Below are 22042 nucleotides of genomic sequence, written 5' to 3'. Positions count from 1 at the left end.
TCCTGGCTGAGGTAATGGCCCAGTAACGCGCCTTATGGAATATGCACCTCACCTGAGCATCTGCTCCCAGGAGGCCAGCTCCTCCCTGCGGTGGCCTCCCCGCGCCCACAGCCACTCTCTCTGCTCACATACACCCTGTCCCTTCCATCCGCTGAGAGGTGGGATGATCTCTTAGCAACATCCAGCAAATGAAGCAAGAGAAAGAGAATTATACCCACTGTAATATCTGCATATAGTAGAATACCTGAACAGAGAAAAGAAAATTTTGAGTTCCACCCCTCGAGATACATGTTTCTATGTCTGGAAGAGTTTGTTTTTATAATGTTTAACCCAATTATACTCTTCAGATCGCCTCTCTAGTACTCCCTTTGGTCTTTAGCCGAGCCCCCCTCCCAGGCCACAGCCGTCATGGGTGGCTAAGGCTTTTCCGGCCTTGTTGCAAAGGTCAGGTTATCTTGCTAATTGGGTTCAGGACTCTCCTCTGCACCCGCCAGCCCTCCATGAACTGTGCCTTCCCCTTCAGAGAGGGTCCTCGGCTGTGAAGATCTGTCCTCCCCCCTCCTTCGTCCTAGGGCAAACAGGAGCACTCTGGGAGACTGTGGTAATGGGGCTTCTAGGTGCACAGGACCCCCGGATGCAGACCTTGGGGGAGGAAAAAGAGGGGCAGGCCTGGAGACTCCAACTCCACCAGCCTCCCTCCCTCCCCACCCCCAGCTTCCTCTTTCCCTCTCTTCCTTCCATTGTGTCTCCCTTTTCTTCCCTCTCCCTCTCGTCAGGAACAGGCGAAAGTGAGTTCATGGCACTGGACCTGGATTCCACGGCCACAGGTAGATTGAGCTTGGCTCCTAGTTCTCTCACCGACTGTCTGTGGGACCCTGGTGGGATGAGTCACTTCAGCTCCCTGCACCTTTTTTTCTCATCTCAAAAGGAAGATGATCGTGTCGCTGTGCTGCAGACGTATCTTTTAAGCCCTTAACCCAGTGCCTGACATGTGATGGGTACTGAAGACACATTCTCCGACTGTAACCCGCGTCAGGTAAGCCCCTCCTGTGCACCACATGCAGAAGGTCCAGGGGGAGCAAGGTGGAGATCCTGAAGCCTCTGTTGTCATCTTTCCATAATAGACTGTAGTGATTTGTTTCCATAAAAGGTGTAAGGAAACATAAAGAGCTTCCACTACCAGGCATTCGGGGACCAGATCCCAAGGGCTTCTGCACTTACAAACACAGAGGAGCCTGGTAGCAGGAATGAGAAGTCAAAACCAGATCGTGTGGCAAAGTAGGCCCTTGTTCAGTCTACTCAGCGCTTTGGTTTGCCTGAAATCTACCATTTCTCCAGGGAGAAGCTCCTGGGTACTATGTGCCCGTACTTCTGTCTGTGGAAGGCAGCTGGCCCGGAGCCCCATGCAGGCCTGCAAAGTCCCTCAGAGCCACCAGTGCTGGGATGTCATAGGGTCCCAGCAAATGCCTCTCTGCTTTGAGAGATTTAGGCGGGGTGGCATAGTGGTTTCATCACTCGGCATCACCAGCTCTGATGGGGGTGGGGGGACTGCTAAAGAACCAGGTTGGAAGGCAGCTGAGAACCCCAGGTTTGGAGCACTGGTAGTATCTGCCACAGTGGGGTTAGGAAGCAGCCAAACCTTGGCAGTCCGTTTGAACAGCCTGCTCTCATTTCCTGCTGGCTGGGCTCTGCCCACGCCCGGTGATCGCTTTCTCAGATGCACTTTACTCTTCCATTGGGAATGGTGCTCCGGGGCTCATGGCCACATCCCACACAAAAGGAAACCTGAGAAAACGGAGAGCTTTACCTGACTCACGGATTGGAAAATTCAATACCACAAATGTGAGAATTTCTCTCAAATTAGTATGTAAATTTAGCAAAATGCCTACCAAAATCTCAATAAAGATTTACAAGCCAATTCTAAAATTCACGTGGGAGAGAGAAGGTCAAAGAATAGCTTAAGTGACTGTGAAGAAAAACAAGAAGACTGACCCTGCCAGCTATTAAGGCCTATGAGGAAGCCACTGATCTGAAGGAATTCGTGCAGGAATGGAATAGACCAATGGGATAGAGGGGAGAGCCCAGAAATAGACCCACATGTATCCGAATACCTGACATATGACCAAGGATAGCCCATTCAGTAAACAAGGTCGGATAATTGGTTTCCATACGGAGAAGTGAAAATTCAAGATGGAACTCAAGAAAAAAAAAAGAATGTGAGACTTTTTGGAACAGAATGTACATATAAAAGGCTATAATTATGGCATTCAGGTAAGGAAATATTTTTTAGAGAGAAAGAACAACAACAAACCCACAGACCATAAAGGAAACAATAAATTTATTGTAAATTAAGATTAAGGCAAACGTTCAAGGAAAGACACAACCAAATAAAAAGATGAGATGCAGACTATATCCCGAATAAGTAAAGAACTTCTACAATCAATAAGGAAAAGGCCACCTAGCAGAATATAATGAACAAAAGGTATGACTTGGAAATTCACAAATAAATGACACCCAAATGTTCAATAAACATAAGCTTCACCTCCACCGTAATTGGGAAAATGCAGATTAAAATAACAATGAGGTATTTTATCCCCATCGGATTGGCAAGACTTTTAAAGTCTGATAACGCCAACTGTGGATTGCACTGGTGCATTCTGGGTAAGACAGCACCGATGGCAGGAAATAGGCAGGATCCCTTAGGAGAGCAATGTGTTCCTACCTAGTGAAGATGAAAATAAATATTCCCTATGATCCAGCCATACCAATTCTACACATGTAGGAAAAACTCTTACACGTCCAGAAGGAGATATACACAGGATGTTTTCGTGATATCAATTATAATAGCAAAAAAAAAAAATGTCTCTCAGCAGGCAAATGAGCAAATCAAATGTGTTACAGTCACTCAGTGGAATACTAATCAACAAAGCAGACCCTCATGAATAATTTTCAAATATCAACATGGATCAATCTCAAAGACAAAGGTAAAACATCATAATTTCACAGTATGAATTCATATCAAATTAATGTTTAGAAATAAAAAACATTACAAAACCTTGTTTAGAAATATATGCCTGTATGGTAATGGTGTAAAAATATATATTAGAATGTTAAGCACCATGAAGAACACCATTCATGAGGAAAGGGAATGTATCCCTTCGGGGTTATGATTACCTATAATGGTTGTGTTTCTAAAAAAAAAAGAAAGAACAACAAAAACATCTGAAGCAAACAGGGCAAAATGACAAGATTTGTAAAGCTGTATGGTGGGGATAAGACTGATGTGTTATGCTTTGTTTCCTTGTTCACAATACTAGAAGAAAGTCCCCAGGTCCCTGCTCTCTGAGTTTCCTTCAGATGCACAATTATGGCTTGGGAGAACACAGGGCAGAAAGGTGTTTGCCTTATATTTATACCCAGGAATTTCCCCAGAGACTGTGCCTCTCCTAACACGTTTCTCACTTATGGCATTTGATGACTTCACAATCATTAATTCAGTACCAGTTAAGTGCCATGCGCTGACTAATTCAGGTCTGCCCCTTCCTAATATAGGAGTTTACAGGCTCTTAGAAGAGACACACAGGTAAATGGTCATGCCGTGATCAGCGCTACAGCTGAGGTGTGTTTAAAAACATTGGGGTTAGTACAGTAGGAGCGAGCAGTTCTTTCCATCAAGGTGTGGGTGCAGGTAATGCAAGACCTTGAAGGTTAAGTTTGCAAGACATAGGGTTTCAGGAGAGTATAGCATGAGTAAAGGAAATGAGGCATGGGGTCCCTGTCGTGTTATGGGGCTGGATATCAGCCTCCAGATTGGACATGTGCTTCATAAACATTTTCCCCACAGTGGTGGAAAAACCCAACAAAGCAAGGAAGCTGGTTAGGAACCCACTGAAGGGGTTTCAATGAGAGATGATGAAAGCCTGAACCACAACACAGTGATTTCGGTTATTGTTTCCCCCACGAAATTGCAAACTAACCAAGGGCAGGCACAATGGCTTAATCGGGTTTTGTTGATCTCTGCACCCCACAGGGTCTACAGTTGCACCCAACGTCTGATGGGAGCTCAGTGAATGCATGTTGATGGAAGGGAGGGAGGAAGGGAGCGGCCAGGCCCATAGTCCTACTCCCTCCTTTCACAGATAAGAAAACGGAGAGCTGCGGAGGGTAGTGATGTTTTCAAGGATGTCCTTATCTGGATGCTTACCACTGCCTCTAACACAGCAAAGAGCCCTGCAACCACCCTGCTAACAACGTAGAAGCACGTAGGATTGTAACGACAGAGACCTTGCAGGTGAAAAGTTCTGATACAACGAATCCTGTTATAAAGCTGTGCTCTTCTGCGGAAGTGCTTTCTCTTCCTCCCAGGCAGAAAAAGAGTGCCTTTAAGACAGATGAAATTCTCTGAGATGAATAATACAAAACAATAGCCCTTCACCTGGCCTCCTGCAAATAACAGGCTCTATTCAGGTGCCTCTGAAAATACCTGATTGTGTGCTGTTGGCATTGTGGGCCGGGCAAGCCCAGCAGCACTGGGAATTTTACAAGTCTTTTGTTCTGCCACCAACCAGTAATTGGCTCTCCACCCCCACATAGTAAACTTCCAGTCACCTGAACACAATTCACCGACATTAACAGACTGTAAAGGAAAACAACCTCCAAATCGCACACAGGTGTGAAGCCTTTGCAGCCTCCCTGGCCTCCTTACCTCCTCGCTGTGATTCCTCTTGCGTCTGAGAGAGACCCATCCTCCTCTGGTCCAAGGCTGTCCCTCCTCCCATGTCCCGTGGATCTGGCCACGGCAGGTGTCGAATCTGCCCCTCTTGACCCTTCAACATCTTTCTGCATCTAAACATGCTAAGGCTTTCAGCGGAGAAATGAAAACCCCAGAAACCACTCTCTGTTCTGCCTCTTCCTAGTCTGTGTGTCCCTTTCTAGTCAGGGGATTTTGCAAGGAGTCCTCCATATGTACTGTCTACCCCACCTCACCACCCATTCACTTCTTAGCCAACCCAGGGAGTCTGTACTTAATATTTATCTGGTGGGGGGGGGCGCACTTGGGTGACTCAGTTAAGCGTCCAACTTTGGCTCAGGTCATGATCTCACTGCTCATGAGTTCAAGAGCCACGTCGGGCTCTGTGCTAACAGCTCGGAGCCTGGAGCCTGCTTCAGATTCTGTCTCCATCTCTCGGAACCTCCCCTGCTCACTCTCTGTCTCTGTCTCTCTCTGAAATATAAAATAAAACATAAAAAAATTTAAAAAAATTTATCTGGGATGGAAGGAGGAAGGGAGAGAAGGAGGGAGGGAGGGAAGGAAAGTGGGAAGGAAGGATGAGAAGAAGGAAGGAAAGAAAGGGAGGGAGGAGCTGACATTTATTGTAACTATGTACCAAACAATGTTCTAAGAATTTTTCATGTAAAAACTTATGAAATCCTGACATCACTGTGATGTAAGAGCTATTTGTATTTACATTTTATAGATGAAGAAAGGAGGCATTGGCAGCTGGGTATTTGCCCTGAGTCATATCAAGCCAGAATTTGGGCAAAGGCTCTCTGGCTCCAGAGCCTGAACATTCTTACTTTGTACCTAGTTCAAGGTGCCTTGAAGTTAAAAATACACCAGAAGATGGCATGGACTTGTCCCATTCATTCATTCAGTCAGTCATCTGTTCATTATTTAACTCTTATTGAAGTCTACCATATGCAAAGCAGAGGGATAAAGACACAAATCTGCCATTAAGATTCTCAAAGTCCAAAGAGAAAGGACAATAATATGGGGTGAAAAGAACTCTGGTTACTTGGTAGGCGGGGAGCTGGGGGAGCCCAGAGGAAGCAGCCTGCGTGGCTTAAAGCAGTGATTCCCAGACTTCACCATGCAGTGAAATTGCCTGAGATCTTTAAAAATGACTGATGCTTGGCTCCCACCCGAGATGTTAGGATTGAATTAGCCCTGGGAGTTTTAAATTTTTTTTTTTTTTCAACGTTTTTTATTTTTTTATTTTTGGGACAGAGAGAGACAGAGCATGAACAGGGGAGGGGCAGAGAGAGAGGGAGACACAGAATCGGAAACAGGCTCCAGGCTCCGAGCCATCAGCCCAGAGCCTGACGCGGGGCTCGAACTCACAGACCGCGAGATCGTGACCTGGCTGAAGTCGGACGCTTAACCGACTGCGCCACCCAGGCGCCCCAGCCCTGGGAGTTTTAAAAGCTCCCCCAGGTGATTCTAATGTTCAGCAAAATCTGGAAAATACTGACTTGAAAGGTATGAGTTGGGACTTCAATTTGCAAGTAATAAAAAAACCTAATTCAAACTATTTTAAGAAAAAAAAGAGTGCGGAAATGTGTTGGCTTACATTTACAAAAGAGACCAAGGGTATATGGTTATGGGTAGGGTTTGATCCAGGCCCCAAAAGATGTCACTGGGGTGAGGTTTTCCTCTGCCCAGTGATGGCCCCAATCTGACGCTCTCCTGGGTCACAAGATGCAGCCATTCTAGTCTCTGTACCTTCTTCCTTTATGTCCAGTGTAAAGAAGAGGTCTGATTTCCCCATAGCTCAAATAAAAGCCCAGAATTGTGTTTCATTGGCTCTGACTTGGGCCTGAGCCAATTACTGGGGCCGGAGAGGTGGAGACTGCCAGTTGGCCCAGACTGGGTCACGTGTCCCACCCCTGGGGCCAGGAATTGGGAGCAGCTTCACCTGAAAGCCCACCCATGCTAGAGAGTGGAGGATTTGTGATAGCTTCTAGCATATTCTGGGGGCTGAGGGTGAGGAGTTTAACTGTATACTCTAGAAGACGGAGATACTTAAATAGGAGAACAACCTGATTGCTTTTGTCTTTGGAACATGGAATCCTGACAGTTATGGAAAGGACACATGTGGATTTTCAAGAGGTTGTTGTAGTTGTTGAGAGATGTTGGGACCCAAACTAAGACTGTGGCAACAAGGCGGGATAGGAGGGAGGAGACCCAAGAGAGGGTTCTGAACTATACCGACATGCTTTGTTATCTACTTGGAAAAGAAAAAGATTTAGAAAAAAAAGAGAGGAACCACAGAGGACTCTGAAAATTCTAGTTTGGGAAGTGGGGTCCACCGTTAGTAAGATTAGGAATATTTAGTGCGTTTTGGACAATTCAGTGCGCATCTGTTGAGTGTGAGATGTCTCGAGGACTTCTGGGAGGTCCTGGGGGCAGATGAACGCAGGGATCTGGAATGGAGGAGAAGTTGGAAGTGGCCGGTGTCCGTGTGATAGTGGGCACTGGGGCAGCGGATGTGATGACCCGAGGGGAGCTGTGGACGGTGAAGAGAAGAAGGCACAGAGACTGAGGCTGGGAGGCCAGAGGCATAGGACAAGAGGTGTCTGGGAATCAAAGGAAAGAGGGTTTTGAGAAAGGGGAGGGGGCAAGACGTCATGCGGTGCAAAAACATGACGGATGACGAGGATGACGGCTGGAAATAGAACATGAATTTGACAACCAGGAGGCCCCCCCACCCTCAGGAGAGAGCCAGGCGACAGCATTTGGGGTGAGGGAGCCTGGAGACAGACAAAACCAGCAGGGACAGAAAGTTCCTGATGGGACTTCTAGGGCCTCAAGGAGAGGAGCCAAATCGTTCCTCTGTGTTTGCTTTGTAGTTTTGTGTTTGTTTCCCTTTCTTTAAGTTTGCTTTAGTTTGTTTGGAGAGAGGTTTGAATGGAAAGCTGTCAGGAAAATCTGAGGGAGAGACAACGGTTGAAGAGAAAGTGATTTTCCTTAGAGATTGAAAGCAGATTAGTGGTTGCCAGGGGCTGGGGCAGAGAGGAGTGGGGAGAGCCAGCCTAAGGGGTGTAGGATTTCCTTTTGGGGTGCTAGAAATGTTCTGGAAAGAGACAGTGCTGATAGTTACTCCACATTGTGAATTTACTAAATGCCACCGAGTTTCACACTTTGAAATGGTCGAAATGGTGAATTTCTTATTATGGGTATTTTAACACGTACATAAATGCACACCACAAATGGTGATTTTATATATCATGCTTGGTGGACTTTCTGTGGATCATTTCATTTCATCCTTACAACAACCGCATGACAACTTTGTAACAACTTTACTGTCCCTCTTTTATATACCAGACAACTGAGATTCAGAGAGGGATTAATTATCTAAGGTCACACAGATGTCAGTTTAAGGTGATTCAACTACAAAACTCAAACTTGTAACCCCTTTCTGATCTTGCCTATATAGCCACACAATTTCATAGGTGCATATATTGATACTAGAAATAGGTCCATATCCAGCAAGGTATTGATTCTCCAAATCTCTGGGTGATGACATTACTTTTTATATTCCTCTTTTTGATTGAGCACAGCTTTGATTAAAAAAAGGAAAAGCCTGGGGCACCTGGGTGGCTTAGTCAGTGAAGCATCCAAGTTCCGCTCAGGGTATGATCTCACAGCTAGTGAGTTCAAGCCCAGAGCCCGCTTCGGATCCTCTGTCCCCCTCTCTCTCGCACCTCCCCTGCTTGCCTTCTGTCTCTCAAAAATAAATGAACATTTCTTTTAAAAGGAAAAAGCCTACTTTTAATATAAAGAAGGAAAGGATGCAGGAGATACGGCCCTTCTCTGAAGATGTGACACGTGTGTAAGAAAGAACTGGAGTGTCACAGGGACACAGTGTTCACAGGATGTGGAATGAACATGAACCAAGGCGATGAGGAGATGTCACAGGGTGGTGATCTAGACAAGTCTGAAAGGGAGTGATGGTCCTTGGTGGGAAAGCAAGAGGAAGGGCCCTTTGGAGGGAATAGTGGTATGAAACTCTGAGGCCAGAAGGGCTGGGGGAGGAGTGGGGAGATACAGGCTGGAGCCAGTGGGGTGATGTTTTATGTCACCTCTTTCCTAGTCCTCCCTCTGCCCCTCTCCCATGTCACTCTCCTCCTATTCTGCCCTTAATGAGCCATGCATGCCACATAAATTTGCTTTGCTCCATTCGGTCCACGGGACAGCCATGGCCTCATCATAAGATGCTTCCCTCGGTCCTCAGGGAAATGGAAAACCTTGAGGGCTGGCCTCTCAGGCATTCTTAGAAGGCCGCTTTGGCCATGCCTCCCTGCTTTGTGCTGGGATCCTGTGACTCTCAGGCTCAGACCCAGAGCAGCCCTCACTCAATTGCTTCTTTGATTTTCTCCCAGTTGGACTGTCAGGGATTGTTGGCCAGTGGGAGGGTGTTGAGTGGTGAACTGTGCAGAGAACCAACTACTGCATTTCTTTCTGCCAGAAGTCAGATATCTTTTCAGACATGGCTGTACGGAGAGCGATCAGACCCCTTCAGCTGAGACACAGCCTAAACCCATGTGCTTAAGGTGCAACTTGTATGATGACCAGCAGACCTACAATGCATTTCCTCTTGGCAGTGCTTGTACACCTTTTGGGGTACGTTCCATTATCTTTTTTTGTCACCTCTTTGGCATCTTGAGCATTTTAAACTGATAAGTCTAAGAGTCTTTCCTATTCCTAATGAGTATACATCACATTTGCAGCCTTTTATAATTAATGGGATAATGCTCCTGACGGGTTTCAGAGCCAGTGAGTGACAGGAGTTCAGGCACAAGAGTGAGATACACCAGGGTTTGAATTCTAGTTCTGCCAGTTACTAGGACACAGTATTTAACCTCTTTGGTTTGGGTTTAGCCAAGTGTGGTGGTTAATTTTATGTGTCAATTTGGCTGGCCCAGATATTTGATTAAACATCATTTCAGGGAGTGTCTTTGGGGGTGTTTCTGGATAAGAATGGGTAGAATGCCTGTTGCCCTCCCCAATGTCAGCAGACCTCATCCAATGCCTTGAGAGCCTGTAAAACAAAAGGGCAGTAGAAGGGGGAATTCACTTCTTAGCCTGACTGCTGAACTGGAGCATTGGTCTTCTCCTGCCCTTGGAGGAGGCACGACTCTATGACTCTTGCCTTCGGCTGGCTGGTTCTCAGGCCTTCAGATTCAGATTGGAATTACACCACTGGCTTTCCTGGGTCTCCAGCCTGCAAAGGGTAGATTGTGGGACTACTTAGTCTCCATAATCACATGAGCAAATTTCTCATAATGAATCCATTTGTCTATCTGTCTCTATATATCTCCTATTGGTTTCACTTATCTGGAACCCTAATATAAAAAGTGTAAAATAGCGTCAATAGTCTCAGTCAGTAATTCTCAGAAATTCTCACAGTCCTATGTGGATGTTGTGAAGAATAATAATGCATGTGCCCGTGGTCGGCTTACAAGAAGTGGCAGTTTTATTTACCATCATACCAGGGATTGATCAGGGAAGCAGGATCATGCATGGGATCTGGAATAAGGTATGATCATAGGGACTGGAGTTCACAACACAATGGTCTATGGAAAGCAGGCACCTCGTGTCGGCTGGTGGGCCCAAAGTTGTATCCTTTGGCAGAGCTGGTAAGTGGGAAGAAAATTTGGATGGGAGTGGGAGAAATTAAGAGGAAACTCGAACCCGGGCAACCCGGAACCCTTGAGGAGAAGCTGGGATTTGTATTTATTTCTCACCACTCACAACCTTAACGATGCAGTGACCCTTAGAAGCAGCTTGTGCATTTTGCCAAATTGGTGCATGAGCAGGGGCCCCGGATTCAGGGATGCTGGAGGAAGCTACCGCCAGGAGCCCAGCTACTGCCCCCTACGCCATCAACAACACGCATGCGCGGCAGTGGCACCTGAAGCCCGGCACTGACCTTCCCGGCGCGCCCGCAGCCTGCTGTCCCTTTCACCTTCCTAGTCTCCTAGGGGCTGGTGCTTGCTTGGAACCCTCCAGGAAAGGGTGTTCTGGGAACCCCAAGGGGGTTCATGGCAACCCCAAGCAAGTTGCCATGAAATAAAATCGCCACACTCACAAATAGGGGAGAAAGCAACTGACATTTAATGAGGTCAACAATAAGCCTTCACGTTTGTCATCTGATTTGCTCCCTACTCTCCCCTTATGAGTAAGGGCTATTCTCTTCATTAACTGGCTTGCTGGAAGTCACACCATTATGGACAGCAGAGGTTGCAGACAGGTTGCTGGAGCCTGAACACTTTCCACCAGGATTTGACCTGTGTGGCTTGCTCAGGCTTTTCTGTCCCGGGGCTCCAGCTCCATCACGGTGATACCGAGCGCCCCTGCATACTGCACTCCTCTGACGAGGGGAGAACAAGCCGTTCTGAACCCATCAGGGGTCAGGTTGCACTGCGCAGTCTAATGCCATCTGAACTGCATTGAGGGGAAAGATTTGAACAGAAAAGCAGTTGGGCAGGAATTCGATTTTAATTAAAATGTATTTACTACAGGATGCACTGCACTTAGAGAGAAGCTTAACGGGGGTTGGTATGTGGGGCAGGTGGGGGTACAGTGTGGACGGGGGGAGGTCAGAATGACATGACTCTCTGAGAGACAAAAAGCACGAATTCATTCTGAGAGTTCATATGTGCCCTGATCTGTACCAACCCAGCACATGGCTGTGTGTCCCTCCTTCCCTTCCTAACTGTACTCTGCTTTCGATCAAGCGACGGCCTCCCTCCCGCGCAACCTGGTGTCTCAGGGGAGGCTGAGTCCCCCCAGAGCTAGGCAGGGGCCCCGCCCTGCACAGCCAATCAGCACATTCCAGTCCTCTGCTTACCCTAAGAGTTCAGGTGGGCATGTGATGCAATCCAGGCAGAGTGGGTCTTAGGACTCCTGCTTGGAATGCTGGGCCGGAAATGTTCTCTTTTGGATAAGGTTGCTGGTGGCAACAAGAGCTATTGGCAGTAGCTACAATGAGGAAAACCAGACTGAAGACAAAGCCAACTCAGAGGAAGGCAGAACCAAGAGAATTGCAAAGAAAGGTTGTTGGGGATCTCACTTCTGGTCTCTGCAATCATAGGAATCTCTTTCTCTCCTATTGTGGTTGGGTCTCTTCTGCATGGGGAACACGCTGACAGCTAGCCTTGACTTCTTCGGAAAGAGATAGCTCTATCTACACACTGGTCCTGAAGGCGAAATCCGCTTGGACCATGGGCACATCTGTTGGACCAGTCACCACTGGGGCTCTGGTGTTGGCCAGGCCTGGGAGCTGTGCCCAGTCTGGTAGCCGGGAATATGTACAGAGCACAGGCTCACACGTCAGCCAGTCAGATTCACCCTGCCATATGCTGGTTCCTGCGAGAGCTTGAGGGAGTGACTTCACTTCTGCAAGATTCCATTTTTTCATCTCTAAGGTGTGGATGATAATCGTACTCTCTTCAAACACACAAGTTTAGAGATGGGAGTGGCTGTGTCCCTGATCTGGAGTTGCTTATAATGATGCCTCTTAGAGACTCTAGTTCCCTACATCCTTATTAATATCACCCCTCATTTACTTTATTTAAAAACATTTATACATAAATACTATGTACCAGTCACTGTAGTATGCACACATCTCTCTATTACTATTCCCCTATTATAGGTGAGGAGCCTGCTGTACAGAGAGGTTAAGTCACTTGCCCAGGGTCACACAGTTAACACATGGCAGAGCTGAGATTCAAACGCAGGCATCTTGACTTCAGAGACTATGTTACTAATTACTTAGCTAGAACGTCTCTTAGAATAACTGCACTGTACATATTTATGGGGTGGATATATGATGAATGGATGGGTGGGTGGGGGGGTGGATGGACAGATAAACTTGAGTGAGTCCCCTCCATGAGCTGGAACAGAGAAAAGTATCCCTGTCCTTGCTCCTTGCCAGCTGCACTATGGAGGATTTGGAAGCGGCTTCCCTAGCTCCGTGCAATTTCAGCAGTGTGCTCTAGAATGGGTGGCAGGTTTGCATGAACGCGAGTCTGCCTGAGCTGCAGGTGTGGCCCAGCCTGCCTGGAGGATGCAATGGGTTTTATAGCATTGTTTCACCTCTTGTGTCTCTAAGGACCAGACTTATGTCCTTGTATTTCACAGTTGGCTTTGAGCTTGCACGTGTGCACACAGACACACAGGCATATACACTCCCCAGGGTATCTGGGCCTGGGGATAGACAACTTTCATAATCCCATGTCTCACCCTCTGCACACCCACTCTCTGTCTCTATTTGCTCTGGTTGGGATTTCATCTCCTTCCTGCTCTCAGCTCTCCAGCACTGACTTTCCCATCATTGCTGCCAACATGCACACAGTCCCCAAAGAGCTACAGGCATTACTGATTTTGACAGGTGCCATTTCTCCCCCAAACTGTCTCTGGAAAACCCACCGAAAATGTGGTAGGCCTGATGAGTTCCTACGGACCTTGAAAACATTTATATGTCTTCTCTATGGAAAATGGAGCATTCAGAGCCCTATCAGGAAGATAACGGGCTAGAACAAGGACCTAGTGATCTTGCTTCTCATACACTGTTTGAGGGAGGCACAAATGTTTCCACTTCCTGGCTTAGGAAGTCCTTCTCCAAACATAGCTCCTAAGGTGGCCTGGGACCAGTCTGCCTTTTGTCATCATTTAAGAAGGTCATTGGACTTTGTATAGATACCAGTCTTCCTGTTTCTTCTGAAAGCCCAAAGGCTTTTGGTAGCAGTGTGGGGATGAAGCTGATGAGAACCAGCTTTCCTGGAACATCAGTACAGGAGGAAGAGGTCTGAGGTCCTGGACCCTTTTTCATTTGGACGGGGAGACACAGGTGGTATATCTCTTTTTCCTGCCGTTCAAATGCCGTGAGAGGCACCTTGGCTCCCCCACAGAAAATCTCTGCTTCAGGAATCCAGGTAATGGGGAATCTAAGAAACAAAACAGATGATCATATGGGAAGGGGGTGAAGAGAAGAGAGGAAAACAAACCACAAGAGACTCTTAATGACAGAGAACAAACTGAGGGTTGATGGAGGGAGGTGGCTGGGGGATGGGCTAGATGGGTGATGGTTACTAAGGAGGGCACTTGTGATGAGCACTGGGTATTGTATGTAAGTGATGAATCACTGAATTCTACCCTGGAAAACAATATCGCACTGTATGTTAACTAACTAGAATTTAAATAAAACTTTGAAAAGGAAAAAAAGGAATCCACTTAGTTCAACTCTGACCTTCAAGCAAATTGCTAGGCTGGAAATAAAAAGAAGCCAGCCCTAACACCCCCAGAGCCTTTTCAGAACCCATCAGGTAGATAACCAATGATGACGGAGATCACCAGCTGAAGTTTTTTCCAGGGAGGCACGTATGTGCTGGTAAACCCATCGCTTCCAGTCTGAGATGCAGATATTTTTAGGGATGAATCTGGGCCTTCCTTCTCTCCCTCCCTCTGATGCTAATGTGGCCATCTGTATCTCCCAGACAACCTTCACCAGCACACATTCTCCGTCCTGACAGAGTGGGCTGAGGAAGAGATTATTATTAAATATAGCATACTGAGCCACGGCACAAGGAGTGTGAGCTTGCCTGCGTGCTAGGAGTGAGGCGGGGGCGTTAGAGACCTGGAACCCACTCCCACGCACCGTGACACTCACGAGCACCTTCCCTTCCCTGCAGCTCCGTTTATTTTTCTATTTCTTTAATCTGTTAAGTGAGGGGCTTAGCTGATATTTCCTCCATGGTCAGCTCTAACATTGCATGGCCTTCTCTTTGAAGAGCTCAGTTGTATAAACTCCCAGACACCAGTCCAGCAGGATATGCCATGGTTACTGCTCTGTCCAGAGGGGGGTGGCATTGTCTCCTGTCTCTTTTTCTATCCACCCTCTGGGGAGATGGCCAGGAAGGGTGTCTTGTGTGTGGTGGTGAGGGGCCCTGGCCACTGGCTTGCGAAGTCCCGAGGCTTATCCTCATCCACGCAGTTAGCCCCCATCAGCTCCCAGCTTGCCCTAAAAGCTCACCTAGCAAGGGTCTTTCTTACCCAAGCCCCAGAGTTAAAGAGATTGGGTGGGAGTAGGGTGGGGGAGAAGAGAGGAAGAGTCTAGAAAGGCACTGGTAAGTTTCAGTTTTTTGAGCTAATCAAACTTCTATACTGAACAGTGCTATCTTGCAAAACTTGGTTGGCCCAAAGTGCTCCTGAAGTAGTGTTAAATTTAACTTGGAGAACATTGTGCTAGAGATAAGGTGATTGGAATTATAAAAAAAAAAACACATAAAAGTAATATAGAATACAGTTCCCATAACACCTTGTACTTATGCTTATGAAGCATAAGTTACATGAATGCAGGAAACACATTCAGCTTCAGCTGGCAATAGCATTTGTGAATTGAATGAATGACTATCTCCAGCTAGATCCCCAACATGGGTGTCTCAGACACAGGCCAGAAGGAAGAGGCCCTGTGTCCACTGAGGCTTTGTGGTGAGGGTGTCTCCTGAAGCTCCTCTCTGTCTAGGGTTTCCTATATCAGTGTGTGAATAAAGCAGGGCCAGGCTGCTCTCATCTCTCGCCCTGACAGTGCCCAGGCCTGAGCTCAATGGAATGTTTGGGCAGGTCAGGCCCCAGAGCAGTTCCTTTAGAGATAGACGTGGCCTGTCCAGTGCTCCAGAGGCACGGGCAGGACTGTAGCGGCCCCAGCGCACTGTGGTTAGGCATGCACATTCTGGAATCAGATAGCTCTGGGCTCAAATTCCAACTCTGTTACCTATTAACCATGTGACCTTGACAAGTTACTTTGCCTCCCTGAGTCTCAGTTTCCACATCTGTTAAAGGGAAGGATAATAAAGATACGTACCTTACAGAGCCATACTCAGGATTCAATGAGAAAACGTGCCCAGAAAACACTCCATCAACTGGCCTCACAGGGGGAGTTCTTTCTGAGTGGAGAGCTGCCCCTCTGGGAGCCACTGCTGTTTTACACACGGAGCAGGGGCGGCTTTTGCTGAGGCTTATTTGCAGGAAGTTGATTGAACTCGAAAGATGCCAAGAGAACTACCGGGTAGGACAATCCCTGGGAAAACTCAAAAGGCCTGGAGTAGGATCACCTGGTAAGGAGCAGAGAGAACAAAATAAACCCCGGGTTTGATGGGGGCCAACTGTTCTGTTGGTACTTGCCTGGCAAGGGAACGTAGTGTCTCTAGAGGGTGGTCCCGTGCTGTGGAAACTCCAGCAGCCTGGAGCCACAACACTGTTTTCTCACTGCCCAAGCTTGCCTGTTCTCTCCCTGGTCAGCTCAGTTCCAAGAACCTTTATTGATGCCTACCTGGGGCCAAGCCAGTGATAGGCCCTGGGTCTCAGAGGTGACCAAGATATGGCTCCTGCCCCTGGGATCCCTGTTTCGTGATCTCTGCTATACTGGAGAAGTCCTGCACAAGCTATGTGTAGTATTTGCCGCTTACGGAGTCGCTTTGCCCCCCTCGCTAGGCCCCACGCTGTTCACACTGTATTTTCTGTGGATGGTGCCCTCTGGAGCTGAGGGGGTCTGGGCAACCCAGGAGCGTGGGCAGAGCAGAGATTAAGGTAGTCATCTGACAGCCAAGAGAACAGGGTGCTTCGGTGATTTTGACGAAGGTAACACAGGTGGTCTGTACTACCCTCCCTCTTCCCATCAGCTGTATTCGAAGCAAGGCCAGTCCAGGTGAAAGGAAGAGCCTATTAGCTAGGACGTTTGCGGAAGCCCAGGGTAGTCAAGGAGCAAAGCAAGAAGGGAGGTCCACGACCGTTACAGGAAGTGCCATGCTGCTCCCGCACTTTCAAAAGGGGAAGCTGAGGCTTGCTTTCCAGCTGCTCAAGCCAAGGAGCAGAGGCCCAGCCCCAGCCTCTTCCTTCACACTAAGGTTCTAGCGCCCAGGTTTTCATCTAGCAGCACCATCACGCCCTGCCTTCATTGGCCCTCCGCTGGTCTGGGTGGGAGCGCCCGGGGCTCCCCGCGCTGGGGGCAGGCTACAGCCCACGTGCGCCCGCGGCATACTCGGTGACAGCTGGCCCCATGGGGGCGGAGCGGGCGTGGAACGGGGGTGGGCTCCGCGCCGCACTGCCATTGGCCGCGGGCCTCCGATCGGGGGCGGGCCGCGCCCCCGGCTGCTCTGTCATTGGCCGCGCCGTCGATGGGGGCGGCTACCAGCCGGGTTGGCCGCGCCGAGCAGAACTGCAGGCGCTAGCCCGGCTAAGCCTGCGCGGGGCTGCCTCGGTGGCTCCCAGCTCCGCAGGCCGCCTGCGGGTCCTGAGCGCCGCGTCCGCGGCTCGAGGCGAACGCAGAAGCTAACCCGAGGCTCGGCGGCCGGCGCAGATCTCGGTAAGGGGGTGGGGTGGGGAACCGGGCTCCAGGGAGGGTGGGCGGGTGGGGACCGTGGGCAGCCGAGCCTGGACTCTGCGCCCTGGCCCGCGCCGGGGAGAGTCAGGTGCGGCCGCAGCATCTCTTGCCTCAAACCCACCCCGCGGGGAGCCCGGCAAGCAGGTGGCCCTGCCCCAGGGAGGCCGGGGCTGCCCGATAGGTCTCGGAATCGATTAGAACGCAATTAAAACTTGCCACTCTAGCCCGAACTACCTCTTACTCCTCCCCAACAACCAAACCTTGTAATTCTAAGCCTAGAAAATCCCCAAACGTCAACACAGAGTGGGCGCCACGCGCCCGTAGTACCGCATGCCACCGGGGCAGATCATTCCCAAACTTTGCTTTCCCATAATTTGGGTTCCGCTCTGTTCATGCTCTTTCCCGGCTCTTCACTGGGCGCTCCCCTACCCAGCCCCAGTTCTCCTCCCTCCTTAACAACAGGAAGTTAGGTTGGGCCAAATGGCAGTGGCCTGCCTGGCCTCCTGCGGGCTGGGTTTGGGACTGAGTCCGGGGCGGGTGGTGGAGGTGGCCAGGGGGCCGTGGCGCAGTCCTCTCTCTGCCGCATACCCTGCCCCCCCCCCCCCCCCCCCCCGCCCCCTGCAGCCCAGGCGCAGCCCAAGCGCACCCAGGTCCGGGAGCACCCCACCGGGCATCTGCCGCGCCTGCCTTGCTGTTGCCAGACTGGCTCTGAGGGGAAGTGGGGTCTTGCCCGAAGTCCCTGCCACCATTTACCTGGCTTCCAGACTGGAGCGGATAGGGTTAACTTTATCCTAGGCCGGCCTCCCTCCCGGCAGAGCAAGGAATCGCCTTTGCTGGATGGGGAAGAGGCGTGTTGAAACCAGAGTAAACGTGTGTCTCCTTCCACATTGTTAATTCTGTAACCTGGTTCTTAAGGCCAAGAGAGCTTTTCTCTGGAAGCCTCTCAGGCCTTAGGGGGCTTGGGGTGGCAGTGTATGGACCCTTTTGCTGTCAGTCCCGCTTTCTCACGATAGTCTTCTGTGGTTTCAGTGAAGGGTGAAGTCACTAACTGGCCCCCTTCTGGGCAGGTCCCTCGGGAAGAAAGCCAGTAGCTGGCTGGCCCTCTGATGTTTATGTGCCTGGGGGCTCTGGCACCTGGGCCAGTTCTGTTCTTGTCTTCTTGGCAGGGGAGGCAAACCCAGCAAGGGGGCCTCAAGTCTCCAGGGAAGCCCCCGATATTCTGAAGACTCTTTTTGCAGTAGGAAGTTGCCTTCAGGCAGAAGGCAGATTTACGAAGTACCTACTGACAGATCCTGTCCTGTGGCACTTTTGCAGCAGATTGTGTGGTTGCTCTCCAAAAACTCTGTTTTTCTGTCCTCATTTTAGACTCAGGTAGGGTAAGTGCCCAAGGTCCCACCGAAAGTGGTTGAGGTAGGATTTGAACCAGGCTCTGCCAGAACTAAACCCAGTGCTCTTCCTGCTGCCCTGTGGCTGTGGAAAGTGAGGTGCTACAGAATCACACCTCCACTGTGTGCCGATTGGAGCCTCGTGGCCTCTGAAAAGATTCTGTCCAAAGATTTCGGGGGCTCCTGCTTTGGCAACGCACTTGAACTGACCCTGGTTAACCCAGGTTGTTCAACCTGCAGACAGCTTGCTCAGTCTGTCCTCCAGTCAGGGATGAGTGGCTGGTGTTGGTCAGGTTGAGATGGGGAGGGATTAGCGGCTGGTGTTTGGGTGTTATCTGGGGGGGGGGGGTGTGAAGGAGGAGAGCCTGCCTCTGCCACTGACTTGGTCTCACCCCTGAGAGTTGGCTCCTGGGACTGTCTAGGAGGGCTATTACCTGGAATAACCTCTACCCCAGATCTGATTCTAGTTTTGTTTGTTTTATTTGCCGGGGCGGGGCTGGGGGGCAGTTGTTGAGGTTATGGTTGTAAGATGATTGAGATCCTCAGCGTGAGCATACCTTTATAAAAAAAAAAAAACAATGACATCACTCTGGTCCCTGACTCCTTCCTTCCTTCAGTCCCAGAGCTCATCCCAGGCTTTCTGCTCATCCCTCTCCTTAAAAGCAAATCATGATTAGCCAGATACCAACCAGTTGTACTTTAGTAAAAAGCATCTTATGGACTAAGGTTGGTTTTAGCTGTGGTCGTCGGAGGCCCATTCCCAGGAGCTGGAAGGAGCAGAGGAACAGCTGGGTAACCCTCCCTCTGCCTATAATTGGGGCATGTCTTCTCTCCACCCAGGTCCCTACCCTCATCTGGGTGTCTCTCAACCACTGACCTGCCCCTTTCACTGCCTGCTACTGAAGGGTAGAGGTCTTGCCTTGTTGGTGGAGAGCCTTGATTCTGGCCAGAAGGGTAGGGTAGGAATGTAAGAAGGTTTGCTAATCCTAGAAGCCCTGCCAGGGCTAAAAGTATCTGTTGTTTAAAGTGCCAGGGAAGGGAATACTGGGATCGTCCCCATTTTACAGATGAGGAAACTGAGACTGGGGCAAATGAGAGCTCCTCCTCCCCCCCCCCCCCCCCCCCCCCCCCCCCCCCCCCCCCCCCCATCGCTTGGCTAGTGAGTAACCAAGCTAGGATTCTGGTCTCTGTCTATATGAATGAGGTTTATATGGTGAATTAAATACTGAGGAAAGCAGGAAAGCTGGTGGCTGTGCTCTGTACTTGGAAGGCTGGTATGTGCATCTCTCTTTGCTGTACTTCCTATTCCCCAACTTCTGTTGTAATTATTTGTGAGCGAGTCTTCCCACGCCACTAGGACATGGCATTGAAAACTCTTACAAAACTTAACCCACTTATTTCCTGGTTCTCCTTTGCTCAGTATTTTGTACTGAGCCTTCTGTACCGGAGCCTTTTGTACCGGTCTTCATTAACCTATCCACCACAATGTACTGCAGTCCTCTATTTTAAAATATCCATGAACATTTCCAGACACAAAAGGAGAGAAAATAGTATAATGAGCCCCATCTACTCATTATCTAGCTTCAATCGTCAGCAAGATTATGCCAGACTGGCTTCATCGCTCTCTTTTCTCCCCTTCTATCCTGAATTAAATTTTTTAATTTATATTTTAAAGTGTATTTATTTATTTTGAGAGAGAAAGAGGGAGAGAGAGAGAAAGAGCTTGCACATGTGCAAGCAGGGAAGGGGTAGAGAGAGAGAGAGAATCCCAAGCAGGCTCCGCACTGTCAGCAAGAGACATCATGACCTGAGCTGAAATCAGGAGTCGGACGCTTAACCAACTGAGCCACCCAGGTTCCCTTCTTCCTGAAGTATTTGAAAGCCAATCTCTGGTATCCTGTCATTTTGCCCCTATATAATCCAGTATAGATCTATTTTTAAAAGAATGTTTTCTTTCATAACCACATTGCTGCTACTGCATGTAATTAAAATTAACAGTACTTTGCTCTTATCTGTCTGTATTCGGATTTCCTTGTCTCAGAAAGGACCTTCACAGTTGGTCTGTTCGAATCAGCATCCAAAGTCTGTATGCTGCATTTGGTTGCTAGTCCTTCTATGCCTATTTTAGTCTGGAGCAGTCTCCCCTCAGCCTTTTACCCAGCCGTTACCCTCCGTTTTATATGCCCACCTCCTCCCCCCGGCCACCAAACCCTCTGAGACTGGGATCCACATCTGTGCCGTGCTGGATGCCCTTGTGGCATCCGGGATGGGGCGGAGCCTTGCTGAGCATCCGTCCAGTGGTGTAGCCACTCAGGAAATGCATTTTGAGTGAATGAACCCCGTCCCGGGCTCGCGTGGCTGCCTGTGACTGTGTTTAGATAAGAGGTTTAAAAAAAATAAAAGGACTTGCTCGCGTGTGGAGGTTTCCCCAGCAAGCGTCAGTCTGTAAACCTCGTGAAATAATAGGAGAACTATTTTCTGGGCTCACCGCGCCGCTCTGGTTTGTGGTGGGGAGCCCAGACGGCCGCCTTTGTGCCCTGGTCAGCAGTTGGGCTTCCCGGATCATGTGTGGGGCTGACAGGCTCTGAGGTCATTTCTGCCAGGGCTTGGAATCCCTACTTAGTCAGCCGCAGGCACCACTGCATTCTCACCCGGGCACTTGGTGTTCGGGCTGCACAGAGACCTCTGCCCACCTCTGTCTGCACAGCGCTTCCTCTCTGTGCCTTCGCCAGCCACCTCACCTGCCCCACACCTGGCCAGCTGTGGAGCCTTCTCAAGTCACTCTTCGTCTGCAGCTGGCTGGTTGGGACCACCAAAGACGGACGCTTGGGACCTTTCAGTGTCTTGTCTGAATTTGTACCACCTCTGGCACCTTTGTGGGAATCCTAATGAAGGACACTGGAGGCTCCGGAGGGAAGGAAAGGTGTGCGTCACTTGTGGATTCCTTGTCGAATCTCCAGATGGTCTGATGCACCCAGCAGGGGCCCCCTCTGCAAACAGCCCTCAGAATGAGGAGGTTTTTCTTCTTCGTGTTTTTGTTGTTTTGTTCGTTTTTCTTTTCTTTTTCCCCACGTAGACAGTCTTTTCTGCTAGGTGGAAATATAACAAAATTAAAAATTTTTAAGTCCTTTTCTTTTGATAACCGTGCAAGAGTCGATTTGTTTCCCTTTATCTTTAGTAGTCTTTTTAACATTTTCTTCAAATTTTTAACACTAAAAATATTTTATTTTTCTAATGGAAAATCCAAATATTTGGGGTTTTTTTCTTCTTAAAAAAGAGAATTTTCGGGGCACCTGGGTGGTTCAGCTGGTTGAGAGTCTGACTTCAGCTCAGGTCATGATCTCCTGGCTCGTGGGTTCAAGCCCCATGTCAGGCTCTGTGCTGACAGGTCAGAGCCTGGAGCCCGTTTCAGATTCTGTGTCTCCCCTTCTCCGCCCCCGCCCCTGCATGCTCTCTCTCTCTCTCTCTCTCTCTCTCTCTCTCTCAAGAATA

The 22042-nt window shown here is 49.1% G+C and overlaps 1 protein-coding gene and 1 long non-coding RNA gene across 3 annotated transcripts in view; one reads left to right on the top strand and one right to left on the bottom strand.

Annotated features, from left to right (window-relative positions):
- Positions 1 to 10246: 10246 nt before the first annotated feature.
- LOC109271147 (uncharacterized) lies at positions 10247 to 15788 on the bottom strand. The gene is made up of 3 exons (XR_002081837.2): positions 15648 to 15788; positions 11634 to 11764; positions 10247 to 10416 (listed from the first exon to the last, which is right to left on the bottom strand). It is a non-coding gene; the product is annotated as an uncharacterized LOC109271147 (long non-coding RNA).
- A 910-nt stretch (positions 15789 to 16698) lies between these two features.
- MICAL2 (microtubule associated monooxygenase, calponin and LIM domain containing 2) overlaps positions 16699 to 22042 on the top strand; it is a 223961-nt gene continuing 218617 nt past the window's right edge. The window contains exon 1 of one of the 2 annotated variants that reach the window (XM_053899985.1): positions 16699 to 17147. The gene's annotated coding sequence lies outside the window, so the exon portion shown is untranslated. The remainder of the gene's footprint in view (positions 17148 to 22042) is intronic. The other variant, XM_053899978.1, reaches the window with a different exon arrangement.

This window comes from Panthera pardus, unplaced genomic scaffold (assembly GCF_024362965.1).
Source record: "Panthera pardus isolate Hobbes unplaced genomic scaffold, ASM2436296v1 HiC_scaffold_12, whole genome shotgun sequence".
Taxonomy (NCBI): domain Eukaryota; kingdom Metazoa; phylum Chordata; class Mammalia; order Carnivora; family Felidae; genus Panthera; species Panthera pardus.
Note: the sequence above shows the minus strand (reverse complement) of the source record. Positions and strands in the feature narration are given on the sequence as shown.